General features: G+C 48.5%; 1 long non-coding RNA gene across 4 annotated transcripts in view; it reads right to left on the reverse strand.

Annotated features, from left to right (window-relative positions):
• Positions 1-354: 354 nt before the first annotated feature.
• The window catches only part of LOC144381855 (uncharacterized), a 28,163-nt gene continuing 1,565 nt past the window's right edge, over positions 355-26,952 (reverse strand). For 2 of the 4 annotated variants that reach the window (XR_013447886.1, XR_013447885.1), the window contains exons 2-6: positions 22,043-22,131; positions 21,115-21,213; positions 20,284-20,357; positions 18,165-18,285; positions 355-718 (exon numbers count right to left, since the gene is read on the reverse strand). This is a non-coding gene — a long non-coding RNA (uncharacterized LOC144381855). Of the gene's footprint in view, positions 719-16,939; positions 17,255-18,164; positions 18,286-20,283; positions 20,358-21,114; positions 21,214-22,042; positions 22,132-25,461; positions 26,894-26,952 lie in introns of those variants that run through there. The other 2 variants (XR_013447887.1, XR_013447888.1) reach the window with 2 other exon arrangements.

The following is a 26,952-nucleotide window of genomic DNA, read 5'->3' on the forward strand; positions in this document are numbered from 1 at the left end:
ATTTAACTTGCTTTGTTGTGATATTCACTTCATTGCCACATTCGCTTTATTGCAGTAGTCTGGAACCAGCCCATGTACCTTCAAGGTATGCCTGTACTTGTCTCCTCCTCCTCTCCCTGGCCCCTCTCTCTCTAGCACCAACCTCCCCCCCCCACCCCGCCCGCCATGATAGTCTCCTTGTCTTGCCGACTATGTGCTAAAGCTATTAATCCACATCCCTTCCATGTACCTTACACTCGGTGTTTAATAACGACACTGTCGAACATTCGCACAGCGCAGAAAATCTACAAAGCACTTTCACATTCATTATCTCCTTGTCCCTACAATAAGCGTATAAAATAGAAAGGGCCACCATTTGATAGATAATAACAGGTAACACTTATTGAGGGCTTCCTTCAGACCAAGCCCGTTAAATACATGAGCTTGTTTAACCCTCACCGCCCCTGGAGGACAGCCCTGGTTTGTGCTCATTTCCAGAGGAAAAACCTGGAGCCCTGGATGGGCCACGTGAAAAACCAAGGGCACCGGGCTGGGAAGCGGCGGAGCCGGGTGTGGGAGCCCAGCATGGTCTGGCTCCAGCCTCCGTGCGTTCAGTCATTGCCCCAGCCGAAGCTTCGCGAGGCTGTCTGGAAATCGCAGAGCTTAGAGAAGGCGCAGCCAGGGCCGGAAGTCCGTTCTTCCCATGACACTGCCTCTTCTGTCTTCTCTGGAAAGGCCTCTGAAAGAAATCACTGAATTCAGTTTGCAAGCTGAGTCTGGATGGGTCAGACAGTGGCGAAGAGCACTGATTCTGCACCTGACTCCCTGGGGGCGGAGTCCAGCCCCACCCCCTACCAGCGGCGGGGTGCTGAGCCGGCCGCCGGCTGACTTCTCTGAGCCTCCTGTCCCCATCTGTGCAATGGGGGCAGCAAGAGTATCCACCCCGGGAGGGTGTTGTGAAGACGAAATGGTAATAGACTTCAACATACAAAGAGTGTGAGGAAAGGCGCTTGCTTTATGCACGCTTGGCATCCTGCCCGTTCCATGGGGTTCGCAGGCCAATGGGTGGGCCAAAAAGGCTTCACTTGGGCTTCCAGCATCTCTGGGTGCTAGGGCCACCCCTAAAAATTCAAGAGAATGATTCGGCTCCAGGCAAAAGAGGTCCTGCCATCTTAGTAGCGGTATTAGGACTTGGTGGGCCCCTCCCATCTGCCCAGGCTCCTGGACAGAAGAGCTGACCAGGGCCACGGGTGCAGCATCCTGCCGTGGAAACCCAGCTCTAATCTGATCCCGCTCTAATCTGCCCGCCCCCCCCCCCCCCAGATTCACTCCCGGCCCATTAGCAAGATCCTAACGACCCTACAGATGCTCATTTTGCCCTTCTTTCACACATGGTCCTCCAGATGGGACTGACATTCTACACTACCCCGTTTTCCATTTGTGTGCACTTAACCCAACTAAAAGGCCACCAATAGTGTCCGGCTGCAGACTCCCAAGCCCTCTTATCTGTCCATCTCTCGACTCCCAGCTCTCTGCTTCTCTCTTTGTCTCCTTCTATTTCTCTGTCTCTTCATCTCTCTGAGTCTCACTTTCTCACTTCCCCTGAGTATTTTTTTCTTTCTCTTTTTCTCTCTCTTTCTGTCTCTCTCTCTCACTCTCTCTCATACACACACATTCTCTCTCTCTCCCTCTCTCCACCCCCCACCCATCCAACATGACACACTACTTGGGCTCCCAAGTGAGTTTGCCTCATCCCTACGAGGCAGGAGTGAACGGAGATGGGCTTCACACCTGTCAGTTAAGCTCAATCACTTGTTGTGTGAAAACAGAGCCGGTGCCCAGGAACAGGCCAACCTGGCTGGATTGGGTCCCGCCTCAGCTGTCCTCCAAAGTGGGCTCCGGGAGCAAATCCTCCTTCTGTTCTCAGTGGACGAGGGCGTCTCCTGGAATGTCCCGGGAGCAGGTGTGGGCCCCTCCATAGGGTGGACAGAGGGGGCCCGTTCCCAGCGGGTTTATGGAACTATATGTACTGCAGTTGGTCAGCTATTTTTACAAAATTCCAATTACACAGCAAAAGGACAAACATCACATAAAAAGGAAATAGGTGATCTCCCAGCACTCATGTCACTGGAGTACATCAGTAGCAAGGAAATGTCTTGAGACCGGACCGGCCATAATAGGAAAGAAATATTACCCGAAACAAAGGTGCCTCTATTAATATATTACTTTCGATTTAAAATGGTCTGCCAACTGGAACAGAGCCCATCAAGAGTGAAAGCTAGATGTTGCTGTGAGGGAAGGGTGGGAATATTTTTAAGGGTAGGCTGCCATCCAAGTCTCCATCTATCATGTTACTCACTTGACAATTATTTAAGGGCTTCCAGGGTAGAAAGCATGGTGCTAGCCACAGAGGACGTCCCCAGCCACACAGAGCTTACAGTTTAGTGGAAAATGAGGACATTCTCCATTCTGTGTGCTGAGCGTTGGGAACATGGAAGCCCAGGGTGCTAAGCATGGCAAGTGAGGGGCTGCACATGGAAAGTGAGGGGATGGGGCACACTAAGGAGTCAAGCAGTCAGGAAAGGCTTCCCAAAGGAAACGACAGGGAAGCTATTGACTGATGCGTAGGACTAGCAAGGAATGAGTGTTCCAGGCAAAAGGGACAGAGAGGGGCGCCTGGGTGGCTCAGTCGGTAAGCGTCTGCCTTCGGCTCAGGTCATGATCCCAGAGTCCTGGGATCGAGCCCCACATAGGGCTCCCTGCTCTGCGGGAAGCCTGCTTCTCCCCCTCCCTCTCCCACTCCCTTTGCTTGTGTTCCTTCTCTCGCTGTGTCTCTCTCTGTCAAATAAATAAATAATATCTTAAAAAAAAAAAAAAAAAAGGGACAGAGAGTGCCCAGGCCAGAAAGGGGAGAAGTTGGAGACATGAGAGAAGCCGATGGCAAAGGGTCTGATGGGCCCCACTAAGGAATTGGGGCCTCATCCTGAGGTCAATGGAAAGTTATTGGGGGTTTTAAGTAGGGTACAATGTAACCAGAATTGCACTTTAGAAACATCACTGGCTGCTGTGGAAAGAAAAGAATGGTAGCAAGCAGGAGGCTGTTGTAGTAAACACGGTAGAGAGAATGAAGGAATCAAGTGGGGTTTAGGAGACAAATCCATAGGGCTTGATGACTGGTTGTTTGAGGGTGTGGTTCAGAGGAGCAGTCAAGGATGACTTGTTGGCCTTTGGTTTGGGGGTGGTGCATTTCCTACTGTAGCAAAGATGGAAGAAGAGCAGGGTGGTCAGGAGGGGATGTGTCCCTCTTGGGGCATGTGGATAATGCTATGGACACCTATGGCACTCAGACTCTAGACCCAACCCCCTGGTGCTCCTGTCCTTGTATAACCCCTTCCCCTTGAAGGGGCTCCCCTCTTCTTGTGGGCAGAACCTATGACTTCCTTCTAACCAAGAGAATATGGCAAAGGGGATAGATGTCACTCCTGTGATTACATTATGTCCTACAAAACTCTCTCTTAGCCAACTGGACTAGAAACTCTCCTGTAGGCTTGATGAAGTGAACAGCCATGTTGAGAAGGCCCACATGGTGAGGTACAGCCAGCAACCTCTAGAATCTGAGGATGACCTCCAGCCAACAGCCTGTAAAAAGATGGGGCCTCAGTCATATAGCTGCATGGAAGTTAATTTTGCCAACAACCCAAGTGAGCTTGGAAGTATTCTTCCCCCAGTCTAGCCACCAGATGAAAGCACAGCCTAACTGACCCTTTGGTCTCAGTCTGGTGAGACCCTGAGCAGAGGACCCAGCTAAGCCAAAGCTGGACTCCTGGCCCATGAAAGCCATGGCATAATAAATGTATATTGGTTTAAGACATTAAGTGTATAGTATGTAATTTGTTATGCCTCAATAGAAAAATAATACAGTATTTAATTAGAGATAGCAAACAAGCAATTGGCCATATGGGTCTGGGCCAGAAAACAGAGCTCAAGACTGGAGATACACATTTGGTAATTATTAACATATAGATAGTAGCCGAAGCCAAGGGGAATGTATAGTGACAAGGAGACAGCCAAGGACAGAAACCTGAGGATCCACCAACATTTAGTTGGTAAGTAGATAAGAAAGAGTCTCAAGGGATTCTGGAAAAGAGTGCCCCGCGAGGGAGGAGAAAAACTAAGAATATGGTTGTATTAATAAGAGCCAACATTTAGTAAGAACTTTCCATGCTCCAGGTACTATTTTAAGTGGATGACAAGTATTAGCCCCTCTATGAGGTATTATCATGGTAGTATTCTTATATTACAAATGAGGCAACTGAGGCACAGAGAAAATACGTAGCTTGCCCAAGGTCACACAGTCACACATCTAGTAAATGGAAGAGCAAGGATTCTAACTCAGGTACCTGCTTCCAGAGTCTGGGTTCTCACCCATTTATGCCAAATTGACTCTGTTCTGAGGAACAGAAACCCAATGCAAACCAACATAACCATAAGTGCAGATTTATTAGTTCACCATAACCAAAACTATGAGGGGTAGAACAGAGGACATATTTTAGGCACACTTGGGGAGACTGAAGCAATGCCATCAATCTCTCCTCTCTCTACCCCCCGCTCAGCTTCCCTTACGTTGGCTTTATTGCCACATACACTGTTGACATGATGGCAAAGAGCTGCCAACAGCTCCATCCCGACATTACCTCCCCAGGAGAGCTCCTCCTCCATCACTCGCCAAACCAAACCAATTATATGACACAGGTGGATGAGTTTCCCCTTCTTTACCCCAGATACAGAAGTGATTGAGAGATGGGGGCAAGAGCCAGGCAAATAGGGCTCACATGTCAGATTTAAGGTGGTGGGGGGGAGGGAAGAGGGTGCCAGAGTGAAGACATGGTTTATGTGTTTGACTATCTCATATTGCACCTAAGAATGAAAGTTACCCCCCGTCATAGCCAACACTGGACAACTGGCAGCTACCTAGCAGAGCACAGTTTGGGACACACAGCCTGCCCAGCTAAGCTTGCCATGTGGCAGCATAATGCACTTTCTCTGCAGGCAGAAGGAAAAAAGCCTGCTGAGTCACATAGGCCTTCTCCCAAACTCACCTATCAGATGAGTCACCTCTCTACCCACCTTCCCCTCCTCCACCATCCCCTACAGAATAATGAAAAAGAAAAAAAAAAAAAATCCCAGGCACACACCTATTAGAATGGCTAAAATTTTAAAACCTGACAAGACCAAGTGCGGATGAGGACATGGGACCACTGGAAGTTTCATCCATGGCCAACAGGAATGCAAAATAATACAGCCACATTAGCAGACAGTTTCTTATGAAGTTAAATGTACTTTTACCATATGGCCCAGAACCCACCCCTAAGTATGGATCCAGGAGAAATGAAAACACATGCCCATACAAAGGTCTGTACATGAATGTTTATAGTTTTATTCATAGTTGCCCCAAATTGGAAACCATCCAAATGTCCCATCAACTAGTAAATGATTGAACAAATTCTAGTATCCACACAAAAGATACTACTCAGCAATAAAAAAGAACACACCACTGATACAACAATGTGGATGAATCTCAAAAGCACTGTGTTATGTGAAAGAAGCTATCCCAAAGGGCTACATACTATATGATTCCATTTATACAATATTCTGGAAGTGGCCAAACTACAGAAACAAAAACAAGAGGAGTAGTTGCCAGGTGTTGGGGTGAAGAGAGGGATTAAATACCAAGGGGGATAAGGGAACATTTTGGGGTGATAGAAGTATTTAATATCATCTCAGTGATAGTGATTACACAACTGTATACATTTGTTAAAATTCCTAGAACTGTGCACGTAAAAAGAGTGAACATTGCTGTTTGTAAATTAAACTTCCATCAACTTTAAACAAAACAAACTACAAAACCAGGGGTGTTACACTCATCCTCAAACTTCAACATATGTCAGAATCCCCTGGGGAACTGGTCAAACACAGATTGATGGGGGAGGCTGAGGGATTTCTTTCTTTTTTTTTAAGATGTTATTTATTTATTTGAGAGAGAGAGAGCACGCAAGCGCAAGAGCACGAGTAGGGGAGAGGGGCAGAAGGAGAAGCAGACCCCCAGCTGAGCAGGGAGCCCAGTGCGGGACTCGACCCCAGAACCCTGAAATCATGACCTGAGCCGAGGGCAGACGCTTAACCCACTGAACCACCCAGGCGCCCCTGAGAACCTGCGTTTCTAACATGTTTGCAAAAGATGCTGATACCCTGGGGTCCAGGGAGCACACATTAGGAATGGCTGCTCTCGTGAAAATCCCTCCACGTTCAAAGGAGGAGAAGGACACTCGCATTCCTGCCAAGCTGGGTATCTAAGCCAACCCGGAGCAACTGGTAGGTTGCTGAGGGAAACTAGCTTTGCCATGGACAGCCCCATAAGCAGAGTAGGGGGGTTTCCAAAAGGACACGAGGTGCTTTTTTTCCAAAGGAGGAGGAACAGAAAGTAAGTAGCCCCAAACACCTCCCGTAGAGGTGCGTCAGAGCAACCAGAAGAAGTACGTCTGTAAGGAAGGAGTGGGGAGCGCCATGACAGAGTTCAAAAAGATACGGACTAAGGTGTGTTCGCTGGATTGAGCAGCATAGAGGCCACCATGACGTCGGAAAGACCACATTCAAGTGGCTGCCGAATTGCAGATGAGAAATGAGGCAAGGGGGACAATAAATGTAGGGGCTGCCATCACCCGATCAGTAAGCATGGAACACATATGTAGGTATGTGACGAGGTGTGATGGACGGCATCCCATTTCTTTGTCAACGTGGGAGATACTTCAGGGAGGGAAGGAATCAGTAAATGACAAGAGGTTGAAAATATAGGAGAGGGGGCGCCTGGGTGGCTCAGTTGGTTAAGCGACTGCCTTCGGCTCAGGTCATGATCCTGGAGTCCCAGGATCGAGTCCCGCATCGGGCTCCCTGCTCAGCAGGGAGTCTGCTTCTCCCTCTGACCCTCCCCCCTCTCATGTGCTCTCTCTCTCAAATAAATAAATAAAATCTTTAAAAAAAAAAAAAAAAAGAAAATATAGGAGAGAGAATGTGGTCACCAAGGGTAGTCCTTAAGGAGGCAGGTAAGCGTGAGACCCTCAGCACAGAGGGAGCAAGAAGCTGAGGAGAAGCACAAGGCAAATAGGCACAAGGAAGGAAGATAGGGTGCACATGTAGGGGGGTTGTAAGTTTAGTGGAGGGAGACTGAGTGTGTTCCCATCTGATCAAGGCTTCCATTTGCTCTGAGGAGATAATGAGTCAATCAAGGGATACCCTAATGCGTTGGGTTGAGAGCTCAGTCTCCAAAGTCAGAGTTCAAACTTGCTGTGTAACATTGGATGAATTACATGCTTAATTAATGTCTATAAAATAAGAATGGTAACAGGACCTTTCTCACTGTGAAAGTGATGAGAATTGTGCCTGGGACATAGCGAATGCTCAGTGTTTGCTTGCGGCGAGTGACCAGTTTGAGGAGTGAAGAGAGTATCGGAAGTAGACACCATTAACCATAGAACTGCTAACAGGTCGCAGCTATTAACGTTTAAGTCCAAAAGAAGTAGCACCCTTGTCAATCCAGCCGGCCCTGGGCCCAAGCAATCTGTACTGTCAGAGATCCTCTTCAACCTCTAAATAAGATCTTCCATCTTTGTAAAACTCTGGGAGCCCAGGTGCCCACCGGAGAGGGATTCAGAAGTCTTAGGTTCCTCTATCAGCTGTGGGAACATGAGCATCTCGAGGCTAGGCCACTATTAAGGTCACCTCTGAAGTTCCATCAAGACCTAACAAGTTGGTGTTTCAAAGGTTCAGAAGTGAGTCACTCGCCTACAGTTGGAACCCTCAAATGGGTCCGTTGTGTAAGACGCCCAGAAGGGTAGAGGTAGCTGGACTTGGTTAGCCTGGGGAGACCTAAGGTGCCTCTTTTCCCCACTCAAACCACTAGCCACCAGCCCAACGCCATGCATGAGTCAAAGGCACTGTTCCATTTCATGTGATAAGTGAAAAAGAGCTTTTTTTTTTCTCCAAAGCATTTCTTCTTCCATTCTGTGTGCCAGAGTTGAGCTTACATTTCCAAAAAATTTTTCTCTCCTTGAATTCAGTGAACATGAGTTGGTAAGAGAGCTGTCCCAGGTGTGGGTCCCAACTGAATCATAGGAGAAAGAGAACTACTCTGGTTCCTTCCTTCCTTTTCCAAAAAGGTGAGCCTTTTCCGAGCTTCCATTTCTCTCTTATTGCCTTTTACTTAGGAACTCACCAAAAGGCAGTTACTGTATTCCATCCTTTCTAGGATGCACACTTTCCTCACATGTGAACATCTGGGAAATGGGGATGCATTTTACAGTCGATGGCACCTTCATTTTGTGTAATGGTTACACTGCCTGACAGTCTTTTGGTTTGATGAAGTATGGAGATTGTCCTTTGAGGAGTGCCTCAGTGCTGGGACTTTAAGTGTTTTCCACAAGTCTAACCACATCCCTGTACATTTGGTGTGACATGCGATACCATACTGTGGCAGAACACGAGGGTTCGCCAGACTCAGTGACTTGCTCGAGGCCACGTGGTTAGTAGATAACAGAGTGGGATGACTCAAAGTCTCACTGCTTCCTGAAATAGTTTGGCAGGATCAGAATCATCAACCAACTATATCCATGAACATTCCAGAGGAGATGAACAAGGCTCACAGGAGGATTTTAGTTTGAACTATATCATAATATATGGACATATAAAGAGAGCCATGTACAGAGAAATTTAGGACCAGCTATGGGAAGAAGCTACCGGACTATGGTTATCTTCTCTGGGCCTCAGAGTTTTGTAAATATGGTCACAGTAACAACAGTGGCCACCACTTTTTGAGGACCTGCCTGTAATTGGATCTGGGCCAAGCATTCTACCACATTGTCTTATTTATTTCTCACAACAGCCCCCAAAAGTAGATATTGTCCCCATTAGAAACTATTGTTTAGAGGGTTTAAGTTATTCACCCAAGATTACAGATCTAGCAACTATCAGAACTGGAGTGCACCTCTGCCTGGTTGGCTCCAGGAAGCACTTCCCCCTGTGCAATTCTGTCCCATCTGGCAAAGGAAGTGGGTGGACCAGTTGGCCTCTGAAGTCCTGTCCCTAAGACACAATGGTTCTGCTTTCACAAATAAGTACACAATGGCACTCGGGGAGCATGCTCTATGGTGTTCAAAAGTGATCTGGGGCTGGTGGTTCCTCAAAAAGTTAAACATAGAATGACCATATGATCCAACAATTCCACCCCTAAGGATACACCCCAAAGAACTGAAAGCAGGAACTCAAACAAACGTTCGTACACTGATGTTCATAGCAGCATCATTCACAACAGCCAAAAAGACGGAAACAAATCAAATGTCCATCAACAGAGGAATGGATAAACAAAATGTGGTATGTACATAAAATAGAATATCATTCTTCCTTAAAAAGGAATGAGATCCTGATCTATGCTACGAGGTAGACGAATCTTGAAGACATTATGCTAAATGAAATAAGCCAGCTACAAAAGGACAAATACTAGAGGATTCCACCTTCAGGAGGTACCTAGAGTAGTCAAATTCATAAATACAGAAAGTAGAATAGAGATTACCAGGGGCTGGAGGGAGGAGAGAATGGGAACTTACCATTTAACAGGGACAGACCTTCCGTTTGGGATGATGGAAAAATTCTGGAGATGGATGGTGGTGATGGCTGCGTTTAATGCCCCTGAACAGTACCCTTTAAAATGGTTAAAATGGCAAGTTTTATGTTCTGTATACTTTACCACAATTTTTAAATCACCTAAGAAAATATTTGGGACTAATTAATCATGCTACCCCAAATCAAGAACAGGAAACCTTTGGAGACCCACGTTGGGATGCAAGTGAGGAATCATGTTCCCAGAGTACGTCAGGCAGGACCAGGTGAGGGTGTGAGAGGGGGGACTTGTGGGTTCTGGGAAGAGGAAAGTTGGGAAAGGCAGCGGATGTGAGTTCTGCTAGACAATCCTGGGCACAGACCCAGAGTATCTCAGAGCAGATGGCAAGCTTGGTCATGACAGCAAGGAACGGGCCGAGGGATTCCATGTCATTGAGAAATAACCCATCTATCTCAGGACTCTGGGGAATTCCTTGAAAAACAAAACGCACTAGCCCCTTCACATATCAAACAATACCGTATCCTTCCTCACACCTGTAAATAAACATCCAAACATCCTTGCTTCCTAGTTTTCATGGCAATGGGGAAACGATTGACTTAGGAAGTCACTCCTTGGCCTTCAGGAGACGCTCAAGTATCCCAAATGTTTGCTCACATCAGGTGCCGAATATCTGGATGATAGAGTGTTTTGCTGCTAGTGATAAATGTGTGCTGACGTGCGGTTCCTGCCTTTCGGGAAGGGATTCCCATCTGGCTCCAGGGAGCTCTGTCCCCTGCCGTGAGGCTGAGGCCCCAGCTCACAGCCCTACTGGGAGCCGCGCCTGCCTCCTGTTGAAACAAGCAGCACCCCATAGGATGCTTTCATATTGTTTTTACAGAGAAAAGAATAAAGTACTCTGTTCAGAAGAATCAGGAAGGATTCGAGTACTCAACCCTTCACTCTTGTTTGTGTGGGTGTTGTGGGTGGAGATGAGAAGGGAGATGAGGCTGTGCATGTCTCATCTGTGTATCGTGGGGGCTGCGGAAGAGTCTGCACTGGTTTCAAGATTTATCAGAAAAACAAACAAAGGAAAGTATTCTCTGAAAAGGTAGCAAAAGTCCCAACTCAGGATCAGAGGATGATCGAGTTAATAATACCTCCAGTCTATTTCCGTCAGCCTGTGTAAATCTACGAACCAACACAACTACCTCCGTGCAGTCAAAGCTTTCTCTGCCCAGTGGGGCACAGTGGGGCCTGGGGGGGCCCGGGGGGTGGCCCCTCGCTCCATCTTCCATGTCTCAGTTCCCTTTCTCCCAAGTGAAGAGACTGGAATAGGCTGCTTCTGAGGGCAATAAATGCACAATGTCTCTATTCATCTTGCATTTATAATTTTTAATGATAAAGGCAATATAACAGCAATAAAATTCATGAAATGGAAACAAATCTAATCATCTCTGATCCCACTATCCTAACGTAAGCGGCTTGGTTTGATATTTCAGTGTTTTAAATCTTGCAGCATAACTGGTTCTGAAAGGCACACACATGTTTCAGCTGGTCTTTTCAGACCAAAAAAAAAAAAAATCTTATTAATTCATGTGATTTTTTTTTTCAGAGTTAAACCCTCATAATTTTTTTTTTTTTTTAGGATTTTATTTATTTATTTGAAGAGAGAGACACAGCGAGAGAGGGAACACAAGCAGGGGGAGTGGCAGAGGGAGAAGCAGGCTTCCCGCAGAGCAGGGAGCCCGATGCAGGGCTTGATCCCAGGACTCTGGGATCATGACCTGAGCCGAAGACAGACGCTTAACGACTGAGCCACCCAGGCGCCCCAAACCCTTATAATTTTTAAACTCGAAAACCCTGTTGTAGGCTACAATGACTCTTTGGTGAATGTTATGGCTGAATCATGCCCCCCACCAAATTCATATGCTGAAGATTTAACTCCCTGTACCCAGAAAGTGACTGTATTTGAGGTAGGGTTTTTTAAAGAGGTAATTAAGTTACAATGAAGTCATTAGGTGGGGATCTAATATGACTGGTATCTTCATAAGAAGAGGGGATTAGGACACAGACACACGCAGGGGAAAGACCGGCGGCAAGCCGAGGAGAAAGGTCTCAGAAAGAACCCTAGTTTCAGCATGCTGGCTTCCAGAACTGTGAGAAAGTAAATTTCTGCTGTCTGAGTCCCCATTCTGTGGTCCTTCGCTCATAGCAGCCCTAACAAAGTAATGCAATGAGACACGATTCTCTTTCTTGGTAAACTATACTGATCACACTAAAGGGCCACTGAGGACAAGGCCCTCCATATCATAATACCCGGGAGAACACCTGTACTCCTACACCTACACCCACCCACCCACCCACACACACACACACACACACACACAAACCGTTTTAATGGCCACAAGTTTATTAAATTGTAACATGAGTGTGTTTGCAACAATTTTTTTTGATCCTGTAACAGAACAGAGTTTTGCAAAGTAACCACATCCTCTCCCTCAGCTGCTCTCCCTTCCTGCCAGCCAGCCACCCTCACATCGTGACTTTGAGAGCCAGCCCAGGACCAGGGGTTGGGTGGAATAGCTCCCTCCAACCTGGCCCGCCCCTTGAATTCTTTCTGAGAAGTTCTGGTGAACAGTCTCTCCACTCTCTAAACAGGAGGCGAGAAACCTCCCCTCACACACTGCAGGTGCCCGGGGTTTCTTCAGAGTGGTTGTAAGCATGAAGCAATGTCTGGGGACCAGACCTTTGATGGCTCATTTCTACAGCTCGAACCTGATAAACCCTCCTGGGACTTGCCAGCCCCATTCACCTTGGAGGTGGGGAGGTTGGCTTCCCAGCAGTACTACTGTTTGCTTTTGGATTTAAAGCACCAGCTTCCCGGGTCCAGACCCAGCCGTGTGCGCTTAAGGAGTGGTAGCTACACAGAGACCCGTTTCTGTTGTGACCAACCCAGCTTTAAACAACAACAACAACAAAGAGAACAGAGAGTCGGGTTGTTCCATTTCAGGGGAGCAGGGCACTGCGCCCCTCAGTTTTGAGTCAGCATAACCAAGAACCACCAAGAGTTGAAAAGGTAGATAATGCACCCGTTCCACATTCCCTACAAGGCTCTCAAGAGAGAGTGGTGACTAAAAGGGACATGGCCATCTCTAGACCAAACTGCAGCCCAGCCCCCAGGATGACCTCACAGGGGTGGGAAGTAGGACTAAGCATTCAACAGAAAGGCAGCCTGAAGACCACCCACTACGCGCAGAACCCAATGGGGCCCGGACATCCCTGAGGATTTCTGGTCTATCTAACAGCCAGGAACACAGCACCTGGGACAACTGGTAAAAGGCACGGTGACTTCAGTGAGTGCCACCAACCCACTGCTGTAGTTACAACCTCCTTTCAGCTCTCTCGCCTCAGCCAGATAATTCCTCCTTTTTCTCATGGGGAACTCTCCCATTACCACGGTCCCCTTCTCTCATTAAAGATCAGCCTCTGCATTATCACTTCCTTTGCATCTGTCACCGAGGCCACAAAAATGTAAGGGAGAGAGTGACACCTGCATAGCCCTGCCCATGGGCGCTTCCTCCAAGCTCCCCTGTGCCATCATCTTTGGCAGGGACTGGCCTTTAGGGAGAGACTAGCCCAGAGGCGCACCTCCAGGCCAGGACTGACCTGAGGTGACAGGTAACAGGGACAACAGTCGCCAAAGCCATCAGAAGGGCTCCACTTTTGCACTTGTTCACAGCAGATTTTAAGGACAGCAAATTTCAAAGACATTGACAAGACCAAGGCCAGAGGCTCTGTCTCTGTGGGCACGCTTGCCACAGACGTCATCCCACTCACTGCTCACGAGTTTGTGAAATATTCAGACCCCCATTCTGCAGATGAAGCTCCTTTTATTTGGTTTGGTTTGGTTTTGCCCTTTCGGAAGAAGACACCTGAAGTCCCACGGTTGAATCCAGCAAGACAAGCTATCAAAAGGCAGAACCAGTGCTGGGACTCCAATCTTCCAATCCCAAACCCTGCCCCAGCACCCTGTATCCTGGTACTAGTGGGAAAAGTGCTTACATCAGCAGGCAACGCGGTTGCTGGACAGCCAAACAAAATTAGGTGCAGTAAGGACCCAAAGGGGAGCAAACACATGCTGTTTGCATTTTCTTCAGGAAGGCTAGAAAAGCAAAAGCAAGTGGAAGGACCCAGGAGAAAACAGAAAAGTGACAGCTGATTCCAGGCTGACAAAAGCAGAAAAACATAGGAAGATGAGGCACAATGAAAATAGGAACAGAGCTCTGGGGTGGAGGAGCCTACTCCGTCCCCAGGGCTTTGTTTAGCAGCAGATGGAGAAAGGAGAAATTCGTACAGCCTCCTGGAGAGTCAGGAAAAGAGAAAAAAAACAAAGAACAAGCAACATATAAGAGAGTGAACTTTTGAACAACCTAAGAAAGCTCTGAGTGTGGGGATGGGACTGCAGGGGGTTTGGGATGAGAAAGTGGGGGGGGGTCCTAACTGGGGGGGGAGGGGGGCTTCTCCTGGAGGGGCCTACGGGAGGGTTGAGTGGCCTAGGTAGAGGCTTCATAGTGAAGACTAGTGCCACCCCACCACTGTGGTTCAAAGCTCAGTCCTAGGGGAAGGTGCCTCGTTAGGAAAACACTTGAGGTTAAATGATGGTCATGGGACTACATGACAAGACAGGATAATGACCAGGAAGCTGAGAGTTCGGGACTTGGCTCCCCAAACCAGGCCAACGTGCTGGAAAGGCCTGCAGAGTTAGGGGAACCTGACAAGTGTTACAGGTGAGGAACTCCTGAAGGGTTCTCCCAAAACCAAGGGAGCCTGAACTTCTTGGAAGCATATGAAGGGTTTTCCAGTACGCCTCACAGCGTTCAGTCCTCTTGGCTTAAGTAACTACTGAATTAAAAATCATCCATACGGGTGAAATGACATATGTCTGGTATTTGCCTTAAAAGTCTCCAGCAAACCAGAAAGCTGGGAGAAGGGACAGAAGAAACAGGAGGAGGAAAATGTCCCACGGATTGAAGCTGGGCGGGCGAGGTAAGGGAATTTATACCAGCGGACCTCACGGTGCCCTTTCCTGACCGGCAGCATCACCTGGGGCCTCTCACACGTTGCCAATTCGCAGGCTGGAGCAGGAGACCCCAGATCTACTAAATAAAAAACTCTGGGGGTGAGGCGCAGCATCCTGTGTTTTAACAGGCCCTCCCGAGGATTCCGCTCTGTGATTCGGATGCTTGCTCAAATTTGAGACTCACTGCATTAAACCATTTTTCTCTCCTTCAGTGTTTTGCGATTTCCATAATAAAGGTTTTTAAAAAAAAAATCCCTGTGGGCATTTTTGTTGTTGAGTTGTTTATTTCTTACATCACTTGTCTTCAATTGCTATTTAACCATTGTTTTGATCTTTTCCTGGAGCCAGAACAAAAAGCCAGGAAGCAGATGCGACTGCGACTCTCTCCCTCTCTCTCTCTCTCCCGCCGCAGTCCGCAAACGAAAACTTCCCGTACAAGACGCCCAGCGGCGTGCACAGCACTGGCACCTGCCCGACGGCGTCAGCACAGCGGCCCGGGAGCAGGCCCCGCGCGACGTGCAGGGCGCACCTCGGCGAGGCCTTCCCCGCGTCTCCACGCCGTGCGCTCTGCGCCAGCGACCCCCGAGGGTCCCAGCCCCGACCGCACGGCCACCCGACGATCCGGCTCGAGAGGCACGTCCCCCCAGAAACGGCATCTCGCAAGACATGGGTCCCCTTGACCTTTTCCGTCCTCCCTTTCAGAGGCTCTTTAGAAAGCCGCCCCGGAAGGGAGGGAGGCGAGCCGGAGGCCGGGTCGCGGGGAGGCCCCGTCCAGCAGCGTCGCCTCCCTCTCGCCGTTGGGGTTCGTGGGTGCGAGCGCGAGGCTCGGGAGGCCTGGGCGGCCGCGGGAGGGGAAGGGTTAAGAAGCCGGGGGCCCCTCCCCCTTCCCCGCGCGCGGGTCTTCCCCCCCCCCACCACCACCACCCCCGCCCCTCCCCGCCAGTGCTGTAAAACAATCCCTTTGTTTCCTCTTTAAGACGTTAGCCTCAGGGGCCATTATAGGAAAGAAAGGTAGCCAGGCTCTTTTATCTGCAAGAATCCATTAAGCGTGGCCTCGGTGCAGCGGCCGCTCGATTATGGGCTGCCTCACGAGGGGACCCTGGGGGACCCCTCCCAAGCACGGACCCAGACGCACCTGTACCCCATCTCACCACCCGCCCCTAGGGAACTGGAATTTGGGGGATGGGAGAGGAATGGAGAGTAAGGAGCCCCCATCCAAACGAGAGTTAGAAGGGCGTCGTGGAGCTCCGCCGTTTTGGGGGGGTGTCTCCAAAGTACCCAGTTTCTCATCTTCCTGCACCCCCAGCAGGGAGAAATAAACTTTCGACTGCTCGATGGGAAATGACCCTGGCCTAGCCCTCCGCTGCTGTCCACCCGGGGCCGAGCACATTTCCCCCGGCGGTCTCGGGGCGGCCCAGGGAACCGGACGCGGGAGGCGACGCGCGCAGCTGCACCTCTGGGGCGCGGGACGCATTGCACGTGGGTCTGTCTGTCCGCGCGTCTGTCCACCCCGAGCTGCGCGGGGACGCGTCCGCCTGCGGCGCAGCGCGACCCGCGCCCAGACGGCAGATGGTCCCTCCCGCGCGCGCTGGGCTGTGGCCCTGCGGGACGGCGCGAGTTTTTCCACTGGGGACTGGAAGAGGACCCTTTACCTTTCTTAGGAAGCTGTGACGCAAAATGCCGGCCGGAAAGCACCGGAGAAGGCCCTAGAGGTTTCATGTGGCTCATCAGAAAGTAATCTAGCACCGATTAATTATTTATAACCTCCCCCCGCCCCCCGGAGAAGCAGTTGCCCCAAATGCCCACTTTGCCTGTGCGCTCGGCTACCCCGTCTGCAATCAAAACAAGGGAAGAAAGGCCGACGGGCCCAAGGCACCAGCGCCCAGAGAGAGCGGCTTTGAATTCTGGCCTTGGGGGGGTGCAGAGGCAGAGGGAGGAAAGGCAGCGGCGGGAGCCGGGCAGGGCCCTGGGAAGGTCCAGTGTGATACTTTCCGGGAGCTTAGGGGGAGGGATATTCCCTTTTTGAAACTGCCAACAATTCAGATTGTTCAGAGAGCACAGGTGGTGGGAATGCCACAAAACAAAACAGAACTCTTTAAATTCTCTGTTGTATCCAGGCCAAAGACAGAATATCAAGTCTGCGGGTCTCCCGCTTGAAATCTCTGTGGAATGACCTTCTTTGGATCTTCTCCTGCTCTTTCCCCATGAATATAAATATTTTCTCCACTTACCATATGTTACCCACGCACTTCCACAGACCCCACCGCCACTGCCCTGCTGGGCTGTTTGCAAAAGGAAAGTCTGTCCTCCTCTCAACCGGGAGGGCAGGGGGAGGAGGGAGCAGTGTTGTTTAAGGGACAATGTCACTTTCCTCTTCGTCAAGATTCTTTGTCAATTGCTGGGGAAATAATTGACCTCAAGCTACTTCAGTCACAACCAATAGAAAAATAGAATGGTGATGTGTCCAGCTGGTAAGGGAAGGCAGGCACGCAGGCTGGGAAACAAAGGTGCCAGGGAATAGAGCTGACATGAAAAATATGTAAAGCTTCATGTTGGAATTCTTGGGAAACAGAGGAATTTCACTTAAAAATAGAGCAAACAAACAAAAACTAGTATTCTGTTCATTTGCCACACCTTCAAGTTTACCGTCCTTAATTTATGCCATTGGATGGCTTAAAAGGAAAATCCAGCACAGAAGCCCTTTAATGCAGCTGAATCTTTTCGGTCCTCTGACCCTTTCCTTAACTTACACAATGGTACTTTTTCCGCGCCCCCCCCCCCCCACATCCTCCACTCAATCAGCAGCCAGAATGACTCAGTTCTGTCTGATTCAGGGGCCCAGGGAAGGATTTGAGAGTTCAGTGAGTATTGTTTGCGGGTTTTTGTTTGTAAGCAGTGGGAGAAAGTGCAGGAGGGAAAGGGGGCACCAGGAGGAGTGAGAAGGGTCACCGGAGGGAAAGCCAAGAAGAAACTCAGCAATTGCTGATCTTGGGTTCCACGGGAGAAACGATGGTTTAAGAGTGGTTTGTTAAAACAGATCTCGTATTTCAGACCACACGATGTCCCAGTTATGAAGCTGATCCTGTTCCAGGTTGGACCAATCAGGAAAAAAAATCAGTAAGAACATTTGATGCCACCAATGTGGTAAGGAGCAGGAACAATACCAAACAGCAGCTCAACCTAGGCCTCAAACATGAGCTCCTGAACAACGCGGTCTTACCAAGAGGACTTAGAACAAAATCTGGATGCTACAAAGAGCAGCCTGAAAGCTTCAGGGGTACACTTTTGCTCCTCTCATGTGAGACTAAAGTGGCACGGTGGGTGTGTGTTGATGCACAAGCCACCACAGAGAAAACTGAGGTCCCTGCCTCAGCACTGAAACACAGAGTGAGGCATAATGTCAATATGGCACAAACCCGTCATCAGAGCCCACACATGTATTTGTCAATAGCTTACGTCTTCTCCAAGGACTTGCAAGGAATGGTGGGTACGTGAGCAAGTCATCTTGAAAAGAAGGCCCATCAGTGCCAGAAAGTGCATCACGGTAGATCTAAGGCTGATAACGCTCAGTGCAGACCTTCAGAGACAAAATATTCAGTGTCATGGTAGAAATGTCCCCAATGGCGTGATGCATTTTCTCAAGCAGAATTTTTGAAAGGTGTGTGCCTGCTCTAAGACAACCTCAGGTAAATAGGTTAATGGGGATTTTCCAAATCTCTCCAACCTCTCACAAGTGCTTTCCAGAATCTTCTCTGAGGTCCATTCAAATCTGAGCACACTTGCTAGCTACGCTTCACTTCTCTCCGATCTGCTAACCCCAACCAGCGGCGTGGTATTAATTTGAAGAGAGCCTACTGATGGAATTCTCCAGTTTCCTTCATTGTTTGAAGCTGCTGACCCCCGTTTCATCTGAAGTAAAGAGATTCTTTTTTCACGTACCATTCTTGAAAAGAACTGGATCTGGACTAGTTTTGTTCTAGATGGATCTAGAGCTTTCATTCTAGGATCCAACAATTGCTGAACACGCACATTCTAATTGTGCCTATTAAGCATCCCTCCCCCATGCAATTTCACCTAATGGTTCAAAGATGGAGCCTTTGAGTTGGCTGTCTAGTAATGGTAATGGATTTGCATTGAACTCTTCATGTTCTCCCTGGTCTCCCTGGTGACCCCTGTCATTCATCTGCAAGGTGGGAAACCAAGATTGGGGTGAAGTCTGTGGCTACAGTAGTTAGTAAGGCTAATTGGCTCACGTGAGAATGAAACCTGTGGCTTGGCCTCATTAGCCCTGCATTAAATCTAACATACCAAAGTACAGTTGAATGGACATAACTCTTGCCCGGAATATATTTGTAATTTGGTAGCATTAAATAAGGTTCTAAGTGAACACTGCCCCATCTGCAAGATGTTCAGGACGAAACAGGAAATTAAGGGAAGATGCCAACTGATATTCTAGATTTATGAAAACTAAATGCTTTTAAAGTATATCGTTTTCATTCTGCAAATAACTTATGTTTAAACATCTCAAAACACTGCATTTTATTGTGTGTAAATTATGATCCTATTTATGTAAACACAAAAAGCTGAGGAAAAAGCTGATAAGAAATAAATCATAGTTTACGTGTTGTTATTTAGATGGCATGATTATGAGCAAATGATTTTTCCTCATCTCAGTTTTCCTAAAACATTATAGAGTGGCTACAACTACTATTTAATGGAATGAAGATACATGATCATTCTAAAAACATTTGTTAATACTCATGTACCGGGGCACCTGGGTGGCTCAGATGGTTAAGCATCTGCCTTCGGCTCGGGTCATGATCCCAGGGTCCTGGAATCGAGCCCCACATCGGGCTCCTGGCTCAGCGGGGAGCCTGCTTCTCCCTCTCCCCCTGCTCATGCTCTCTCTCTCTCTCTGTCTCTGTGTCTCAAATGAATAAATAAAAAAATCTTAAAAAAAAAATACTCATGCACAGAAATCACTATTAAAAAAGTGACATGGGGGTGCCTGGGTGGCTCAGTCAGTTGAGCGTCTGCCTTCGGCTCGGGTCGTGATCCTGTGGTCCTGGGATCGAGCCCCGTGTTGGGCTCCCTGCTCATTGGGGAGTCTGCTTCTCCGTCTCCCCACCCCCCACTCCTGCTCTCTCTCTTAAATAAATAAATAAAAATCTTTTTAAAAATGTTTTTAAAAAGTGACATAAGTACAATTCCTGTTTTCTGGGCAAACAGTGACTTGCACAAGAATTACAGAGAAGTAAAAGGAGGAAAGAAACAGTCAACCAGGGGCCCCTGGGTGGCTCAGTTGGTTAGGCGTCTGCCTTTGGCTCAGGTCATGATCTCGGGGTCCTGGGATCAAGCCCCCCGTCGGGCTCCCTGCTCAGCAGGGAGTCTGCCTCTCATACTCCCTCGGTGCCCTCCCTCTCTCTCTCTCAAACAAATAAATAAAATCTTTAAAAAAAGGAACAGTCAACTGAGAGCGAGCATGTCACAGTGGTATCTCGTGCGGTTTGCTGTCCTGGAGAAGTAGCCACTGACTTTACAGAGCTGGGGACCAAAGCTCCGAGAGGACAGTTACCTGCAAACTGCCCAGTATCTTCCTGGTAAAGGAGACATTCAGACAGTTTTGTGTGTCCACGCCCTTTCTTCCTGCTACACAGAACACACAGAAGCACATTTAATCGGTTAGACAGGTAGATAAATGATGTATCAACATTGTGTCTCATCCGCAGTTCTGTATTCAACAGTATAGCCATCTTGACCATTCTCCTTACCCAGAATCACCCTCCCATATACATACACACACATGCACAACATACACATACACACGTGCGTGCACCCACACAAACGCATACACGTAAGCATGCACACATACGTGCAGACACGTACACACATACACACCCATACACACCCACACACGCACACGTATACAGACACACACATTGCTGTCACTGCTTGGACCAAGGATGAGCACCTGACTCAGTCGCTATACCATTAACTTCTAAGTGCCAATCAGATACTCTCTTCTCAAGAATTTGAATAAAGAGATGTAGATATTGTGGTGAAGTCCCTAGTAAGCTTTTCAATGCAGCTGTGAAGACTTTTGGCAGGTGAGAGCAGGAGTCCACTCCAGAGAGGGCAGATATGGAGGCTGGAGGCCCCACGGATGAGCAGAGAAGACTGGTCTACACAGAGGGGAATGCCACATAAGGGAAGGTTCAAGTGGCAAGCGGCCATATTGCCATGTGTAAGCCAGAAGAGCTATTTTCCCATCCTCAGAACTTCCCTGTGACCAACACATCCCATGAAGCTCTCTGTACCCTAACAATTCCACGTTTTAAGTTAGCTTGAGGGAATTTCTTTCCTTACAACCAAAAGATCTCAAGTTACAGCAGAAATAAACACACACCTTATCGGAATGATTTTCTCAAGTCTCGTCTGGCTTTCCCAATGATGAGCAGTGTTGGCAAACTCACCTCTACTTGCAAGTCTCTCAGGAACCTCCCACCTATAATGCACAAAAGCAAACCCATCCACTTCCCTTCCACACTTCCCCAAGTATTCTCAAACTCAGCAGGGTCACTAATGCCTTCCCAGCGGTTCAAGTCAGAAATCTGGGGGCTATCCCTGACCGTCCCCTCTCTGGGGCCTCCTGTAACCAACCTATTACAAATCCTCCCAGATACTGCTCAAATCCGCCCATTTCTCTGACCCTCCTCTGCCCTGCCCCTGGATCCCTCAGAATCTGGCTCCTCTCCAACTCCATTCCGATGCTAAGCCTGATCCTTACACACACACACACACACCAGCATCAAAACCCCTCCCGTGGCTTTTGGCTTCCCTTAGCCTTTTAGGGTAAAATAAAAACTCATGTACACCGTCTACAATGCCTTGTGCATTGTACCCTCTCCAGTCTTGTCCCTCGGCATCCTGGCCATGCTCTGTCCAAGCCCAAACCCTTTCCATTCCTCAAAAATGTCGTGCTTCTCTGCCCAAAGGACTTTTGTGTACCCTCCTCCCCTCCACGTGGAACTCTTCCTCTCCCCACTGACTCCTACTCTCCTCCTGTGTCTTAGCTTAGATTCCGTGGCCTCCACAAGGCCTCCTCTGATTCTGTAAGCTTAAGGTAAAGCATCCCTAAGATGTGGTCCTGTGACCTTCTGTATCTGACTACCTGTAGCACATACTGACATTCAAGGTCATTGCCTGTTTGTATTATCTGCCTCCCCTGCTTGACCATGAACTCCAGGCAGGCATATTCCCAGTGTGGAGCCCACAGTACATGCTTGGGAAGCAGTGGAGGAATGAATGTATGAATGCCTCAAAGCGGTGCTCACGCTCAGGACAACACGTGGACATTTTCGTGAACCGGCTCTTCTACTCATTTTGTCACAGCTTGCACTTTTTTAGGATCTGGTACAAGTCCCTGAAACAGAAGTTGGGAAATGGGGCCAGAGAACAACATTAGTAGTAATATTTACTGTTACCGCTATTAGAACACCTGACATTTCCCCTCCCTTTCTACATGAGGCCCATAGCTTATACTCCAGTTAATCTGACCACACTTTGACTCTCCATGCCCTCATGGTGAGTCCTTACCCAGGACTCTCTTGGGTCTTCATGCAAATCAATCTCAGAGGCCTTTCCTGAAGTCCTTCCTCCTAACATCAAACGTAAGCCAAGAAATCTCCACTACATACGTGCAGGAGCATCTCATTAAGATGGGGAAACCAAGTTCTGGGACACTGAGGCCAAGCTAAGACACCAGGCCCTTCTCTCTCTCCCACAGGCTGCCCATGGGGCCCAAGCAGCCCACTGCAGGACACATCACAGGGGAGAACTTGGAGCTTGGGGGGCAGGTCGAGTAGCAACTAGACCACCACAGTGCAAAGTGCTCAGCAACTAGATGTGTATGTATAATGGTCTTGGAAAGGAAATAATTACAAGAGGGACATGTTGTGAATGAAGATGCTTTGGACCCAAAGTGTCAGAAGGTGGAGGCAGAAGCTGAGAGGAAGGGTATTCAGGAGAGGATGGACCCAGCATGGCTCAGAGAATGGAGTCATACATTTGCAATCTAGGAGAGGGTCTCTGATTTCAAAGGAAGATGGTAATTTGGTTTTCAGACAGATTGGGTTTGTGATGGAATCTAAGAGGAAGTGAAAGTCATAAGACGTCAGCTGCAGAAAGGGATGACAATTTGGAGGTGACCTATGCGGAGGCGATGTTTGCAGGATGGACGAGGGAGATTCTACAACATGAGCCAAATACAGGGCCAACAAGAGCTCCCCCGTTCAATCAAGATCTGGGGAGACAGGGAGAAGAATCTCAAGGAGACGGAGAAAGCCAAGATGTGTGGCCATCCAGAACATAGTGTAAGGTTACAAGGAAGGAGACAGTAGGGAGTCAGTTTGCAATATTCAATGCTGATTGTATTATCTGAGACCTTATCGTCGGTTAGGCGTGTTTCAAGGAACTCTTCATCAGTGATCCCATTTAATTCTTGTGGCAACTCCATGAGATGGGGGCTTATTTTACAAATGAGCTATCTGAGGCTCTGCGAAATGGTACAACTTATCAAGGCCATATGGCCAGTAAGAGGCAGAGCTAAGATTCAAACCCATTGTCTTGGAACCCATAGCTGAATCTTGGAAGATGAAGAGGAAAATTGAATGGGGGATATATCAGTTTTCTGTGGCTCTAGGTAGCTTGACAAGACAAAACCAGTCTCTGTTCTGGATGAGAATAGCTGGAGGTTGAAAAAGATCAAAGCCTAAATATTCCTCTGACTCAGTGAGTCAAGGACAGGGAGACAAATTGGTGAGGGAAGGAGCCCGGGGCCGTGAGATTCAAGGGCCTGCTTCTCTTCAGCTGTTGCTTCTGCCCAGGCAAGAGCAAGGGAGGCTCCTCCAGAGCCTTCTCCCCGGCCTGACTGGAATCCCAGCCCCAGGGTCACCATTCTGGGTGCTTTCCAAGAGCCCAGGAGCCAGCGAGAGCAGGCAGCGCCGAGATGGAGACCAGCTCACCCACTTCCTAGAGGCCTTGTGGCAAAAGTCCCTGCCAGCCCAGAAGAAGGTAGAGGCCCTGAGAGGAGTGGGATGTAGGGCAGACCAATCAACATCCAGACACCACCGGGGGTGGTGCTGGGGGGGGGGGGGTGGGGAACACCAGCAAAGAGGGGGCAGGGAACCAAAGGACCCAATCTCCCAGTGCTTGCCCTGGATGCTGGGACAGATCAGAGGGACCTAACAAGGGACGTCCTAGGCTTCCTCAAACTTGAAGCAGATCTAGGGGGCTGGATATTGGGCCCGTGGGAGAAAGGAGGGCCACTCCAGGCCTCAGGGGACTGCTTCTGGTGGGCACAAACCTCCCCTGAGGGGAAATGTCGGTCTCTCACCTCAAAGCTACATCACCCAAGCCTGTCCTCACCAGTTGGCCAACTCAACAGGATGCACGCGGCTACACCTTCCCCTCCCCTACCTTGGACACGAGTTTATGCTCCACAATAGCTGTGTCCCCCCTTGCATTCGGTCAATATGGCTGGCTTTTAAGTCTAGGCAAAGAAGCCTCGCAGATAAAGGGGACAGCGTCAGACCTCTCAGCTGCTTTGCTGCTTTGCATGTGGAAGTGAGTCAGGGCAGACGCTCACTGCAGGCAGGCTGGAAGTGAGGACAGCACCCCCTGGAGTTGTGCAAATTGCCAACTCTGACAAGCATGGAAGAATCTGCTGGTGAAGGAACCCCAGGCCTCCTCTCCACCCTATTTCTTTGGCTGAAGCAACCCATCCCAGCCTCAGGCCTTCATGAGTCTCTCTGCCTGTGCTATTTCTCCCAAGTGGCATCACGGCTCTCTTCCTTTTGTTCCTAGATCTCGACTCACATGTCAACTCCTCAGAGAGGCTCTCTCTCTGTCCTGTTTTATTATTTTTAAAGCACTTATCCTTATCCAAAAGTTATTTTAAAGTTATGAGCTCTACCCACCACCCCCCACTCGAATATAAGCTCCATGAAAGCATGGCTTTGGAGTGTCTTGCTTCCTCCTGTGTCCTCCTCACCTAGGAAAGGACCTGGCTTTTACTGAGGCTTCTCAGTAAATGTGTGTCAAATGGAATCCATTTGAGGGGTGCCTAGATGGTGCCGTCAGCATCTGACTCTTGGTTTTGGCTCAGGTCATGATCTCAGGGTCATGGGATCGAGCCCCATGTCGGCGGGCTCCGCGCTCAGCTGGAGCCTGCTTGAGACTCTGTCTCCCTCTGCCCCTCCCCACCGTGCACTCTCTCTCTCTCTCTCTCTCTCTCTCTCAAATAACTAAATCTTGAAAAAAAAAGTGGAGGTGACCAAATATTTAAAATGATTTTATTTAAAGCAATTAAAATTTAGTTACAAATCATTATTTCTGCACATCCCCCAAAACGATCGTCTGTTTTCTCCCTAACGGTTTGCCTCTTTCCTTTCATCCTGCCAGATACTACACTGGGAATGTTGGGAATACGCATCAACCCCCAATGGTTTCAGGGAACCTATGACTTTAAAAAGACGGTCATCACTGAAGATTGTATAAAACACGCTGTAAAAGGAAAATCTCCAAAGGAGATAAAGGGCATCAGGAGTAGGGCGTCTCCTTTTTATGAACAGTTCCTAGGTGTTGCCTGGCCAGCAGCTCCAACCCCCACCCCCCCTCCCCCACCCCCCCCCAGTAAAATAGGCCAGCAGGGAAAGCTGCCTGTGGCCTAGCTTAACCCTTCCCTGCTCCTCACCTCAGTAAGATGTTGGGAAAGATCAGAAGAATTCAAGCACTACTTGCTGACTGGAAGAAAACAGCCAAAGGGGGGAAAAAAAGACTGATTCCAATGTCACTCCCCACCCCCAAGCTTTCTTCTCCCAAAGAGCCTTCTGTTCGCAGAAATTAAAGGGCTCTGATAGCAGATCACAAATTCAGGACAGAAAAGCTTCACTATGCAGCTAGAGACCGTATTGTCGGGAAGCCGACGTTGGACACTTTTTTTGCTTATGAACTTTTGGAGACCATTCGAATAAAAGACTATTTGTTCCTGGACAAACACTCACCAGCAAAGAAGCCTTTAAGAGGAGGGGACATTTTTGTTTTGCATTTTCTCTTTATAAAAAAGAGAGAGAGAGAGACTTACTCTACTTGTTTTTCAGATAAAAGAAGCGAATTTGTTTACTCTTGCTGGGGACTCATGTTTACAAGTTCCTATGCCATTGTGGTAAAAAGAAATGCTATTTTTAAAAAATAAAAAGCCACACAAGACTTCATATGTAGGGTTCTTCTTCCTGCCTCCCCACTTTCATTTTACATATGGCCATGAGTATACAAGCCAAGTCAAAGCTCACGAGGTAACTTTCTTTTCTATCTTTCCTGGACTCCTTTCAGAAAAAAGGGCCATACCTGAACTTGAAAAGCAATCTCTTGTCAAAGTTCAGTGAAATCCTAGCCTCAAAAGTCCCACCCCAGATTTGCTCCTTTTTGAAAAACCCAACTCCTGGCAGATGTGAACACATAGCCTAGGTTTTCAATGCCCCATTCCTTGCAGTATTCATCTTCCCTGTATCCATGGAACGTTTCTGAAATCAAGCTAGCAAGATGTTGAATAATGTCCTTTTAAAAGAGGGTGTGCCCTAACTGGGTCACTAACTGTGTGACTAATCACAGTTGCCTGTAACCACAGAGACTGTGGCTTCAACCTGACTTGATCATTTGTAAACCACAAAATGACCCAGCCATCTGCAGGGGATGCTGGCTCTGGGAGTTTGCAGATCTTCCCAGGCCTGCTCCCTCATCAGCCCAAGTGGAATGGGAGCCGCCCTCAGCTTGGAGCCCCTGGGCATTTGCAGCAATCAGAACGGATCTGACCAGCTCCAACCTTTGCTTATTCAAGTCTTTACCCGCTCCAGTCTCAGCAAGCAATTGCAACAGTTGCTCTCTGCTCTGAATTCCATTTAGCAATTCTGAGTGCAGAAGAGAAAAAGAAGGGCCCTGGAATAAATTTGTTTCCAAGAAAAAACAAAAAACAGAAACAGAAAAGGAGAAGGTAACAAGAAAGAAAACTTCCCCCAACTTAGTCTGGGGTCCTTGGTTGTGTCTATCATGGATTCATGCATTGCACTAAAACTTAATCAAATCCATACATCCTTCCCCAAGCGGTATAGCAATGTAAGGAATATGGGGACAAGAGCATCTTTGCCAAGGGTCCCTTGACGACGTGTCCTAAGTTAGGAGCACCCAG

The sequence above is a fragment of the Halichoerus grypus genome, chromosome 5, assembly GCF_964656455.1.
Source record: "Halichoerus grypus chromosome 5, mHalGry1.hap1.1, whole genome shotgun sequence".
NCBI lineage: Eukaryota > Metazoa > Chordata > Mammalia > Carnivora > Phocidae > Halichoerus > Halichoerus grypus.